The sequence below is a fragment of the Lissotriton helveticus genome, chromosome 6, assembly GCF_964261635.1.
Source record: "Lissotriton helveticus chromosome 6, aLisHel1.1, whole genome shotgun sequence".
NCBI lineage: Eukaryota > Metazoa > Chordata > Amphibia > Caudata > Salamandridae > Lissotriton > Lissotriton helveticus.
In genome coordinates, this window is record NC_136067.1 from 1,413,762,003 (window position 1) to 1,413,774,820 (window position 12,818).

The 12,818-nt window shown below is 41.0% G+C and overlaps 1 protein-coding gene across 1 annotated transcript in view; it reads left to right on the forward strand.

Moving 5' to 3' along the window:
* SOS1 (SOS Ras/Rac guanine nucleotide exchange factor 1) overlaps positions 1 to 12,818 on the forward strand; it is a 780,124-nt gene that overhangs the window by 646,842 nt on the left and 120,464 nt on the right. The window lies entirely within an intron of this gene.

Genomic DNA, 12,818 nt, shown 5'->3' on the forward strand with positions numbered 1-12,818 from the left:
CAGATAACGGTATCTGCATCATGGGGGATTTCTTGCCTCATGGGCTGACTGTTAGTTAACTTGATAGTTAGTTTAACCAGAATAGGGTCAGGAATAGGGGGACTGATTCAGAACCTATAGAAATACACGACACCCACTCCACGCTAACTATGGTCATATCTACTAATCTATGCATAGTATAACATAGTACAACATACTATAGAGTATAGTGTATACCTTACCACCCCAAAATACATAAATGCATTTCGAAATTTTCAAATATACTGAAAAATTACAGTCATATATATTGTATGCACTTAAGCTATGAATTAAATGCAAAAGTAAACACGCATTGTTATGCATTATTGCTTTTTGGTATATGAGAAATACACATGAAATGGCTCTTAATACGGCTATACAGAAAGGAAGTCCGAGACCATTTCATCACATAATAAAATATTTGTGAACCTACCAGCGGGCAGCTAAAGTCTATATAAAGTATCTAAAAATAGAAATCTTAGTTCTCTAGGAATAGTTTCTTACTTTAAGCAGAAGATCAGTGTCCCGGGAAAAAATATGTAGAAAAATATTTTAAGGGGCATGCTGAAAAATTTGCTGTCCGTGAACTGGATGGTAATTGTTCATGTGACTTTATTTTTAAAGTTGAAGGCCGAATTCAGGGAACGCCGTGTGCGAGTTTACTCAAAAGTCTCTATTTCTGTTCCGGAGAGAACATCATATCATTCAGGCTTTCGAAAAAACTGTCAACAGCTTCATGGGAAAGTTCCACTAAGTCGGAAATAGGGGTAACCATGCATTCATGCGCATGATTGTCTCCATTGACATTCTGATTTGCATTGCTGACAGAAGGTCGTACCTGTTCGATGTTGCTTTCATCTTGAACTTCACTACTCTTCAATCGTAGTGGTGAAGATTCCAGGAATGCCGTCATCAGGATTGGCAGCCTTTGAGGGCAGCACAAAGCGTGAACCTTGGTAGGAACCAACAGTGTATCTGCATCCACCGGCGCATCCGATTGTAGCGTCAGACAGGTGTCTAACACGCATTCTTCTCCGCATAGCAGACACCTTAGTACAGGTAAAACACACCTTTGCCACATTGGTCGAAATGATAGAAACCAAGTCATGTTTAGGTCTCTAAGCCGGGAGAGTCCCAGGATTTTTGATATCCGGTCCCGGTATCCAATGGCTAGGATCGTATCTTCCATTGTCGCGAGAGTTTGATCTGTGACATGGGTTGCCATAACGAAAAATAAGGACTAGGAATAGGATTCCCGCAATTAGCCCTAGGATCAGGGGAAGTCCGCCAAAAATCGAATGGACGAAATCTGGAAAAATACCCAGTATGGCTTTGAATGGTGTTAATGCCATCGAAAATACTGTCTTAAATACCTTTGAGACCCCAGTGGTATCAGAAATATTTAAGATTTCGCTTAGGATTTCCGCGAAATGTACGGGGGAATTAGTTGATAATAATGTATGTATCTCTGCAGTCGTCCTTGCGACTTGTAGATCATATGTTTCTTTTGATGACGTGAGCCTTGTAGGCGTCTGTAGAAGCACTGTTTTCATTCTGCTTAAAGTATCTATTCGAATAGAAGTAATTTTCAAACCGGGCCATGCCCTTGCCTCCCTGTCTGGAAAGGAGCTGGGGAATAAAGAACGTCCACAGCACTTGACCTTCGCCGTTGTAGTTACTAGATAAGGAGTCCCGGGCATAAGACTGCAACATCTGCGGTCTACAATAAGAATGTAACTCCCATTATAGAGTCTTTGAAAGAATGGTTCTATTTCAGTTGCAGGTGCACCTTGCTGGTGACATGAAAGGTTGTATGAATTCCCTTCACAGGCTCCATGCAAACTAATTCCGTTACACAGAAGCGTGCCGCTTAGTGACATAGCACAATTGTTGCCACTAAGAAACACTTTCTGTCCTTTATTACTGACACATGCATGTGAATAGGGCAGGTTCCAAGTTGTTTTAAGGTACCCCTTTCCCAATTTCTCGTACATGCCAGCCTGTATATATTTTTGGCAGTATTGAAACCTGAAGGTTGAGATTGGAATATTTATGATTCCGTGGATTATCCATTCACTGACAGGTCGTTCTGACATTGTCATTGGTAATCTTTCTAGTTTTTCAATGCTCAAGATTGTATAATCAGCACCCTTTTGCGCCATACCGATTTGTCTATCAGTAAGGTTAAAGATTTGGAATAGTGACGTTGTGTTGATTAAACGCCAAGGCACATAGCCTGAACGCAGATTTTGTAACGTCCAGCCAAGCTGTACAATAGAACGCAATTGTGACTGACCATGTTGTAATAACAGTAAGTCTTGCGATAATATATCGATTGCTGAAGACACAATGCTGTCCAATGAAAAAATTCTGGAGGACAGAGTCATTAACCCATTATCCACTACAGAAAGTGATTTTTCCAAATTAATACAGTCAATTTCCCGTATTCTTTCTGCTGTTTCAATTTGAGTAACCTTCCAGGCCTCATTGTATGCTGCATATACAGAGGCTGCTATGAAACGCTTTTGACGCTGTTTGCGTGGTCCCAGTATGAAATCACGCAAGTCAGCACCATCAGTAAGTAAAGTTAGGTGTTGCTTAATTTCAGGCAGTGTGGAAGACTGTAGCCATTGAAGGCATAATTTGCCCACACTGTAGGTTGTTATTATCCCTGGGTGATGTCTTTGGGGATATCTTGGGTCTGGCCTGGTCATTTTAAAACCCTGTGTTTTATTCAGGAATCTTTCTTGACAGTTATTTGTATCTATGGGCCAGATCAACCATTGTTTCCAATCAGGATGTGTTCTGTTCTGGTTTAGTATATGGTTTACGTCTATTTCTTCATCTGTATCAGAGCTGTTGCTAAACATTGTTGGCTTTGGAATAGACGGTTTAATTAAATCTTTGATTTTGGCTAAGCCAAGACAGGTGGTTTGTTGAACAGTGTCATTTAAAAATATCATTTGTTCTGGGATCATGCAGGCTCTAAACAAATCTTCTAAACCCTGTACTTGCCATTCTTTTGTACCCCAAACACTTTTCAAATCAACATTTTTGTCCCAATAATCAAATCCAAAAGTATTCATTTTTTCAAAGAATGAATCTGAATATATCAATTTTGTGTTGGTTATCATGGTTTTCATCCCTGTCTTGTTTGACAATTTGTAATAAAATGTTTCAGCATTAGTTATGTTAAAACCTGAAAAATATGAATATTTGTCATAAACGGTTCTTGAACTCCCTTTTGGAGGTGTTGCACAATGTTCCCATTGATTATAATTTAAAACATTTCTAGGTTGTGCAGATTTATGCAAAAAATGGTTACCATAATGGTTATAGCAATACATACTATCATAATTTGTAGAACCTTGCAAATAATCATGTTTTGTAAATTTAGCAGACATTACTAAGTCCGACATCATATTGTTAATACTTTCAAAGTCCCAATCATCAGCAAATGAGTTTGGTTTTGCAAAGTCACTCAAGGAGATCTTGATTTGGTGTGGATATTTCAGGATCTCGACCGGACCATAAATTTCATAGTCAGTGTTGTCCCAGGCTACCCCACCAGGTATTGGAATTGCTGTGAAGTTGGCTGAAGAAAGTTCTCTTTTCTCGACGTGTGAAGATGTGTGTGGTTTGAGGACCAAGTTGATGTTCTGACTTGCTGTGTCCATTTTAGCATATTTTCCCTCAATGAAGCGTCCCAAAGTAAATACCATGATGAGCCAAAGTATGAGGATAAATGTACCAAAACCCACCCAAAATTCAATCCATGGAGAAACCAGATATGTTTCTTTCAGTTGTTTCAAAAGTTCCTTAGCTTTGTCTTTAAAGGATTTCGATGATGGCTGTGTCTTTGGTTCACTGAAGCCTTCAGAGGAATCATCGAAGTTGATGAAGTAACCAGATGCAGTTCTGTCAATTGTTCCAATTGGTTCAGGATTTTAGTTTTTTGCATTGTCACTTGGTACTTCAGTATAGATTGGTGTGTCTCTGCTAAATGTTTTTATTTGGGTTTTCAGAGGTCTTAGTTCTATTGCATTGTTGCATAGTCCTTGTTGTTCTTCTGTAGGCGTTTCGAATGTGATGAGCCTCTTTGTTAGGACCTCTGTACTGGTAGCAAACCTTGGTGTTCTGCTACTTATTGGGAGTCCACTTGGCCTACCGTTTGTTATCGGCCACATGTTGTGGTTTTACCAGGTCGATGGATACAACTCGGTTCTCCTTTTTTCCAGCAAGTGGCGGTAGTACAACTGATCTTGTCCCGTTGACAGACAAGACAGGAACTGCTTTTCTGTAAGAAGGCCCAAATTCCTTCTTTACCGCGATCTTCTCCCTGACTAGATCCCCGACTTTTGGAATCCAGACAGGTCTTGCTGGGACAGGTGGTGATTCTTCAGTGGTCGTTGGCTGTTGTTTCAACTGTATGTTGCTCAGGTCTTTTCTTGTTTTGTTTAAGTCCTGCAAAATAGCCAAACGGTCTTTGACATCAAAGGTTTTTTCTATTACCACTGAAGTCTGACTATCAAGGTCAGAGATCAACATCCTAGTTCCGAATAATAATTCGTACGGACTGAATCCCTTCAGAGAATTTCTTGGCAAGTTATTTAGACTACGTTGGACACTTATTAGATGTTTGACCCACCCAGCTCCCGAACCTAATATCCTTTCTATTATAGATTGCTTTCTGCCTTGGTTTTTTCTTTAGACTATCCCGTACCCTCAGGAAGGAAGTGAGAAGATTCCCGCTGGGCTGTGCTCATTTGGCCATGTTTCCCCCCAGGCTGGTGTGCCAGAGTGAAAACAATGGTCGAACGTAACATGCTCTTAGCGTATATGCCATTTAGACTCGCAAATCTTGTATAATAGTCCGGACGTCAGCCGAGTGCTGGTGATCTACATTATAAGTGGAAACTAGCCTGTATATGTTAATCGCAAGCCATTCTTTTTAGTGGTGATGTTATCTGCCTTGATACGACGAGGTATTAAACTGCTTCTCTCCCCACTGCGATCTCTGTTGCAGTTTGGGCAGTTTTTTACAAACATGGTGTAGTGCAGGCTCATGCCTGGCCACCAGTACCGTGATTGTAATTCTTCCAGAGAATCTTTTAATTTAAGGTGTCTGAGACCCTCGCCCATGTGTGCGTCTGCGATTAACAAGTTTCTCCTGTCCATGTTTGGAATCACTCTATCCCCCACTCCAGGGATTCGAGCAAAAGGGACGGAGTTTGCATCGATTATGTATGTGTAATTGAGTGGATAGTTGATCTGTAACGCTGAGCAGTCGCCTTTTGATGACGTTTTCACCGCCAGCAATGTTTCACCGTCAATGTATTTTAATGTACGCTTTTTTCGATCTACGGGAGCCGGTTTAGTGGCTGCCGCTGCGGCTGCTTCAGCCAATGAATTCCCTACAACGTGAACGCCATCACGTTGATGACTCAGTGAGTGTGTCACGTGAGTCTTTGGTAGTTCTTTTTTCAAAAGAGCTACTTGTTCCCAGAGCAGTCTCTGCTTTATTGGTGCATCTGTGTCATCTTTGTAACCGTTCTGAATCCATGTCTGCAAATCGCTGTTATATGATTTGACGCAGTAATATGAATCTGACACTATAAGTGTCGGGAATTCGCGATCCGCATTATCTAGCGCCATTTTCAATGCGATTATTTCAGTTTGTTTTTCTGAATTAGTTTCTACTGAGTGTGATTTTGTTAATAGAGGTTTTAATTTACCTCCGCGCCACACTTCTTTTGTAATCTCACATGTGGGGTTGTATGCATGTTCTCCCCAAACGGAGGGTTGAGCATGTCCGTCTGTGTAGATTACACAGGCGTAATGTCTTAGAGGCAGAATGTCGATTGGCAGAGGATACGTCTTTTCATATTTTAGATTTCTTAATTCTTCTAGTTCTGGATCAAAGTAGTAATATACTTTGTCCGTTGTGATTGAATTCACCCATTGTATCCATTCCGGATTCAATGTTGTTGTTGGTAAATTACACGGTGCTGTTAGTGCCTCAAAGGCTGATTCTGCTGTTCTGACTGTGATATGTCTACCGTCAGCTATGTCTTTTTCTCTAGCTATTGCGGTTTGAACTGCACGAATGATTTTTTCTGTATTACTGAATTTCTGTTCAGCTTCTGTGTACATGTGTGATTTGAATGCAATTGGTACCTTTTCTCCCTCATTAGAGGTCAGGTATGTGAATCCGCATCTCCCTGGGATGACTCGGATCACAAGGTTGCGTGTATTATCACGGGTTTCTAATTTTGTTTTAATTAGCATGTCTGTTTGTAAGGATCTCAAAATTTCTGTGTGTGTTTGAGTCCAACTGGATCTTTTAAAGTCTGGTTTAATTAGATCATAAAGGGGTTTGACCCTTTCTGCGTAATTTGCAATGTATGTTCTTCCGAAATTTAGGAAGCCTAGAATTGACTGTAGGTTTTTTAGTGTTTTTGGAGCTTGGATTACGGCACATTTCTCTAGGAAATTGTCTGCCAGGCTTTTACCTTCACTTGATAACTCATATCCTAAGAATAGGACTGTCAGATGGGCAATTCTGGACTTTTTGAAGTTGAATTTGTAACCCTCTGCAGCGAAACCAAGTATTATGGTGTTCACCCTTTTCAAGTGAGTCTCCAAGTCATCATCTGTTAAGTAAATGTCATCAACATAAGATAATGCTTCATCATCATATAGTTGTAGTAATTCTGTTACTCTCGCTGAGAATACCCCTGGGCTGTTCTTGTACCCCTGGGCTAACCGACAGAATTGTTTTTGAGTGCCATTTACTGAGAATGCAGTTAAATATCTGCTCTCTGGTGCTATATTTTGACAAAAGAATCCATTGGAGATGTCCAAGGTTGTTTTGTATTTTTTGCGCACTATGTTATTCATTAGTGCAGCACTGTGTGAGTTTTGCACTGCAAAAGTTTTACAACATGTGTTAAGGTGTCGGTAATCCAAAACTAGACGGTATGAATTGTCTGGTTTGGAGACCGGAAACAAAGGATTGTTCATTTGTGAGGTGCAAGTTTCAATCACCCCCTGGTATTCTAGCTGATCTAGTATTTCATTTACTTGTTTTTTAGCTTCTTGCTTAATTGGGTACTGCCTTTGTGCAGTAGGTTGTGATTTTAACTGGATTTTGTGAGGAGGAGAATCCTCATCCCATCCTATGTGATTTTTATATAAAGCAAGTGCTAAGGCCACTGCCCACTTTCTAGCAAGTGTGTATTTTTTATGAATCGGGATTTGATTCGAGAAGGCAGGCATAATTACTTCTTCGCCATGAGGGCACTCCCTGACAAACTCTGGTGGCCAGTCTTTTTCAGCTAGAAGGATGTCATAACCCTTTGAGAGGTTATCCCAAAATAGTCCCCTTATTTTCCTAGTCTTATCTCCCTCTATACGTAATGTTATCTCGTATATCTTGTGGGGCTTGCTAACTCTGGTGTCTGCAGTTTCCACTTGAAGGTATTCATTCGTGTCCACTGTCTCCAGATGATTCATAAGGACTTTGCGAGCTATGCTCACCTCTGCTGCGCTGTCTAGCATTGTCTGAGCCCACTCTCCGTTTTTCAGTTGTGTCCTCAGTATTCTCGGCATTGTTAACTACCTTGATACTGGCTACCTTCTTTTTTGGAAATTGTAATTTCTTTTTTAGTTGAGCAGGTTCCTTGTCTTTGGACTTGGCGTGCTCTTCTGATCGTCCTCTTCTTTCCGATTTCTGCGAGGAATTCTGAAAAGATTGAGAGGGACGTGTATCAATGTCTTGATATCTATCAGGTTTTTTAATATTATCCCTATTTCTAAGGTTATATCTATTCCCAGAGGGGTCACTCTGTGGTGACCTCTGTCTTTGGTTTGGAGATTTCTCTCTTCGCCTAGGAGACCTTCCTCTGGACTGGAATTTCTTTTCTTTAGGATTGGATTGTTTGTTTCCATCCCAGTTCTTTTTTGGTGAATTATTATTAAAAAATGTTTTTTCTGGACTTGTAGTCAGTTGCGGTTTTACTGGTATTCCACCTAGACTATCTCTGCCTAGTTCTTCATAGGATTTTTCTATGATTCTGGCAATTTCAGCTGGTTGGTCTGCTATATCTGTCTCTTTTAACCTCTGGCGGATCGCCACGTTTGCTGCTTCACCTTTTATGTTGGCTAGTAATATAGCCGAGACCTGCTTGAAGTCTTTCAGTAATTTCATACCAAGAGTTAAAGCAGGTTCTGGACCGTATTCATCTTGAATTTGTTTTAGCACATCTGGTATCACCGAAATGGATGGGACACCGTGCGTTTTTGTGTAGATGGAAGCAAAGACTGTACCCCAAGTGTCACAGTCCTCAATGTGTGGTGCGATTCCCATTGGGAGACATATAGTCAGAATCCTGTGTTTTTCCAGCGGGCTGGTGTCAGGAAACACCGCCTCTATTTGGGTAATTTTCTGTGCCAACCAGAATGGTATCTGTTCTCGTTTAACTGGAACTTTACCTAGGCAGGATTGGATGTTTTGTGGTGTAATTTTATTTGTGTTCCCCTGGTGAGGGGTCAGCTGTGGAAGTTTAATCGCTGGCTGAATTGTTGAAGTCCGCATTACATACTGAACTAATTGTCTATGAATTTTTAGTAGTTGTTTTAGCTGTATTAATAGCTCTGCTGCAGGCATTCTTTCGATGTCTGGATGTGGTGTGTATCCGGCTAAGACCGGCCACGTTGCTCCTGGTCTACCTAAAGGACCGAGCCTTGTAATGTGATTGTTATGTATTAGGGCGCCATCAAATAAGAGCAAATGCTCTTGGAATTTGAGTGGTACTTCCACCTCCTCGAAAGGAGTGTAAATGTCAGGTGGTACCTCTATTTTGTAATAGTGGAAGTACTTTGTTACAGCATTTGCTGCTGGAAAATGTATCCATGTATAGTATACCTCTGTCTGCCGATATTCGTGTGCCTCAATTACGAATATGACTGTGCCACCTCTAGGTGTCAGTCCATTTTCTATAAGTTTTAAGGTTATAGATCTCCTTTTGCTGACCGGAATGAGTATTATATCCGCGTCTGCATCCTTTAGTGCAGTATCTGCTGCTGCTATTTCAGCTGCTAATCTAACTGCCTCTCTTTCTTCATCACTGTCTCCCATTTTACAGACAGGATGGTATTATGTCTATTTGCAGATCAGGTTTCTTTATGGAACAAAGATTAGATGCACAATATTATGGAACTGTTTTTATCCTTCAACGTTGACTAGACCAAGAACCATACATAGGAGTTCCCTCCTGCGAGGTTTTGGAGGATATAACCTTTCACCCACTCCAGACGTCTTTGGAGTATTCGGGAAAAGGGGTCTGAGTGAGAAAGCACGACTGAGTTACTCTAAATGTCTTACGTTAGTTTTATCGCCCTTTCCAAACGCGTTGGGCGCCATGTAGTGTAGCTCCTATTTTCCCAATAGGCTCTGCGCATTGGAATAGTACCTACAGCAGTAAAGGCCTAGGCCAGACGTTAACTAGGTCTACTACTGTCGATACTAGACTTAATTTTTGGGTTTGCCAGCTAAGCTCAGAGTTCGCTAGAAACTTTCTCGAATGTTCAAGGAAGGATTAACTCCCCTGATTAGACAAGAAGGGATTTAGTTTCTGACAACCATAGAACATGACAACTTTGCTCTCCCCTAATCAAGAGTCAATCTCGAGAGTCGTGTGAGCACAAGGCAATTATTTTACTCAGTCAGTACGTGCATTCTTAGTCTCATCAGAATGTAGAGAAAAGGAAGAGACGGGCGTGTTCAATAAAAGATGTTATTTATTGATCAGTCTCTTTTCTCATACATGAGAAATGGATCGATATTATTGCAATACTTATAGTTAAGTAAAGTGCATACATTAGAAGCAATAGTATAAAATAATACTGTAAAAACATTGATATGGTTTCTGAGCCATATGATGTTTAAAATGATTAAAATATATTTACATACACATATACATTTGACTAAACGTACTCAACTGGTGTTTCTAAATACGCCTACCCCGTGTACCTGACCTAAGTCTAATGCGTGGGCGGGAATAGAAAGTTACAGTTTAAGTTAAGTTTGTTTTTGCCAAGTGAATAACTAAAGAATTCTCTGTGAGGGGTTATTCAGTTCTGTACCTGGAATTTAGGATGGATGAGGAATGGTATCTCTTTCTCTGCTCTCGATATTCCAGGCTGCCTGCGAGGGCTACCCGGAAGCGCCGGTGCTGGGTCTCTCGGCTTGAGATAGCAGCGCATCTCTCAGCGCGTCAGGAAGGCGGGGCTGCTGCCAGCGGGGTCTGCTTCTGCTCTCGGCTTCGGCAAGTATGGCTGCTCCGTCTTGTCACCACGCGTGTGTTTGCATAGGGCAAGGTCGGCAATATTTATACCTTAAAGGTGCCGAGATTGACATAAGGATGGACATAGGTACGTCAATAAAGATGTTATACGACTTGCTCGTTAGCACATTCTTTTGCAAAAGTTCTCTGTGAAATCAAAACAATGGCCGCACGGATTATCCAGGTTGTCATAGGTTTGATTTGTTATGAGAACGTCGTATGCCTTATCAGGGGCTGGAGGAATGTCGCTTGTCTAATTAGATCTCAAGCGTTATGACCTAATCAGATAACACGTTCCTGTGCCGTAGTGTGACTGCGTCAGATAACGGTATCTGCATCATGGGGGATTTCTTGCCTCATGGGCTGACTGTTAGTTAACTTGATAGTTAGTTTAACCAGAATAGGGTCAGGAATAGGGGGACTGATTCAGAACCTATAGAAATACACGACAACGTGGGCATCGCTGCACACGTTTGCAAGACACTACTGCCTGGACAGCCAAGTCCGGAGGGATGGCTTCTTTGGCCGTTCCGTCCTCCAAGACTTTCTGGTGTGATTATTGGTTCGCAGACCCACCACCGGGGTTGGTATTGCTGGGGTATCTATTCTAAGGTAAGGAATCTAATACTAACGTGTCTCTTTCAGATGCACAAGTTACTACTTGTGTAACGATATATCTGTAAGAGACATTAGTTAGTATTAGATTCCTTACCGCCCCACCCATCCTCCCCGTTCTGCGAACCAATATCTAGGGTTAGGGTTGTCCCCTTTCAGGGCCCTAGTTTCAATGGCACCAGTGTTGGTTTTTAACATGGCTCTGCGTTTCTGGCGCGGAAAAGCTGTGTCTAAGAACTGACGTCAGCACGCGGAGGCGGCGTCTAAGTACTCCGACGACGTCATCACGGCGCCGACGACGGACGCGGAGCCGCAGACGACGCCTACTGACGCGCAAGGGTACTGCTATGCAAAAATTTCCGGATCCAGTCTGACGCCTGGGGATATTCTAAGGTAAGGAATCTAATACTAACTAATGTCTCTTACAGATATATCGTTACACAAGTAGTAACTTGTGCGTCAAGATTCTGACGTAAGAAAAATATATTACGTAGCGAGAGCGGCTGTCTCCTGTTTGGGCCATAAAACAGGCTGTCCATTCAGCATGTCTGCCTTGAAAGGAATACTCAGTGACTTGGAAAATGATTGTCTATCCATACACAATGCCCATAGGATTCCATGGATTTCGTACTTTAAATCTACAATCTCCTCCTTAGGCTTGGAGCGTCTAATTGTTACCCCCAGGGATTGTAAAAGCATCTCAGAACTTAAGCAAAGAGCAGATGCTAAACTGAAAAAAACGACACGATGGTGTTGGTAAAATTACACCTTGAAGGTCTGAAGTATCTGGATGGGACAATGTCGATTTTTTTTTTTTACTGTGAAAACTCTAATTAGATTCCGGTTAAATTTTAGCCCGTGTATGCTGGCACACCCTGCAGTAATCTATTCTATAAAAGATTTACCCCATTGTCCCTGCGATGTTTCCTGTGCGCAGTCAAAGTTACATAGTTTCTCTTTCTGCAAATTTTACAGGGAACCACGCAAAAGATTTATTTTCCCTATGATGCACAAGCTCCATTTTAAACAATGTCGGGTAGCAATGTTCTTTTTACAATCTCTGCCCAATCCTATGGTTTACCTTTAAGTGGAGTCTTTTTTTAATTCAGGCATAGAAAATCAGGCGGCAGCACAACACTAGCGAATGAATCTTAAAGAGTTTTTAGTGACTGGTTTTCTCATCTGTGATTGTTATAACTCAGTTTTTATTATTTTTATATTGACATGTATATAATCCCTGATTTTGCACTGATTGCTTGATGTTCTTAAACTGTTTTTTATCTTAACTTTTATGATCTTACACAATAAGCATCTAATAAAGTAATTGACTGACAGACCGACTTGTAAAGTGAAATATTTTGATGGGAAATATAACGTGCAAATTCAAAATGCAATCCGAAGTACAGCAGAAATGTATGAACCATTATTAAAAGTAATCACTGAAACGTGCAGGTAAACCTAGCTTTATAGCCATTTCGGTTCCACTTAGAAGAACCCCATCTGAAAGCACTAAATGGGTCCACCCTTACGTAGACCATCAGTTACGATAGTCTTAGTTTGTACTTCACTCTTAATTATCTCTTCTCCAGAATTGTATCTTTCATTAATTCACATGCTTAAACCTTTAACCCATTGTCGAGCTCGAAGTCCAAGTTTAATGTTTTATTAGCAGTAAAAAGAAACTGCTTAAGAAAACTCCATAAAGGAATTCATTCTTTTGCAGCAGACTCACATTCTTAGAAAAGACTCAAACTTAAACCATTGAGGGGAGAGTGCACTAAGTTCCACTGTCCCCAGCGGCCACCATACTTGAGATTTCTACTCCATGGCTTGTGGAAG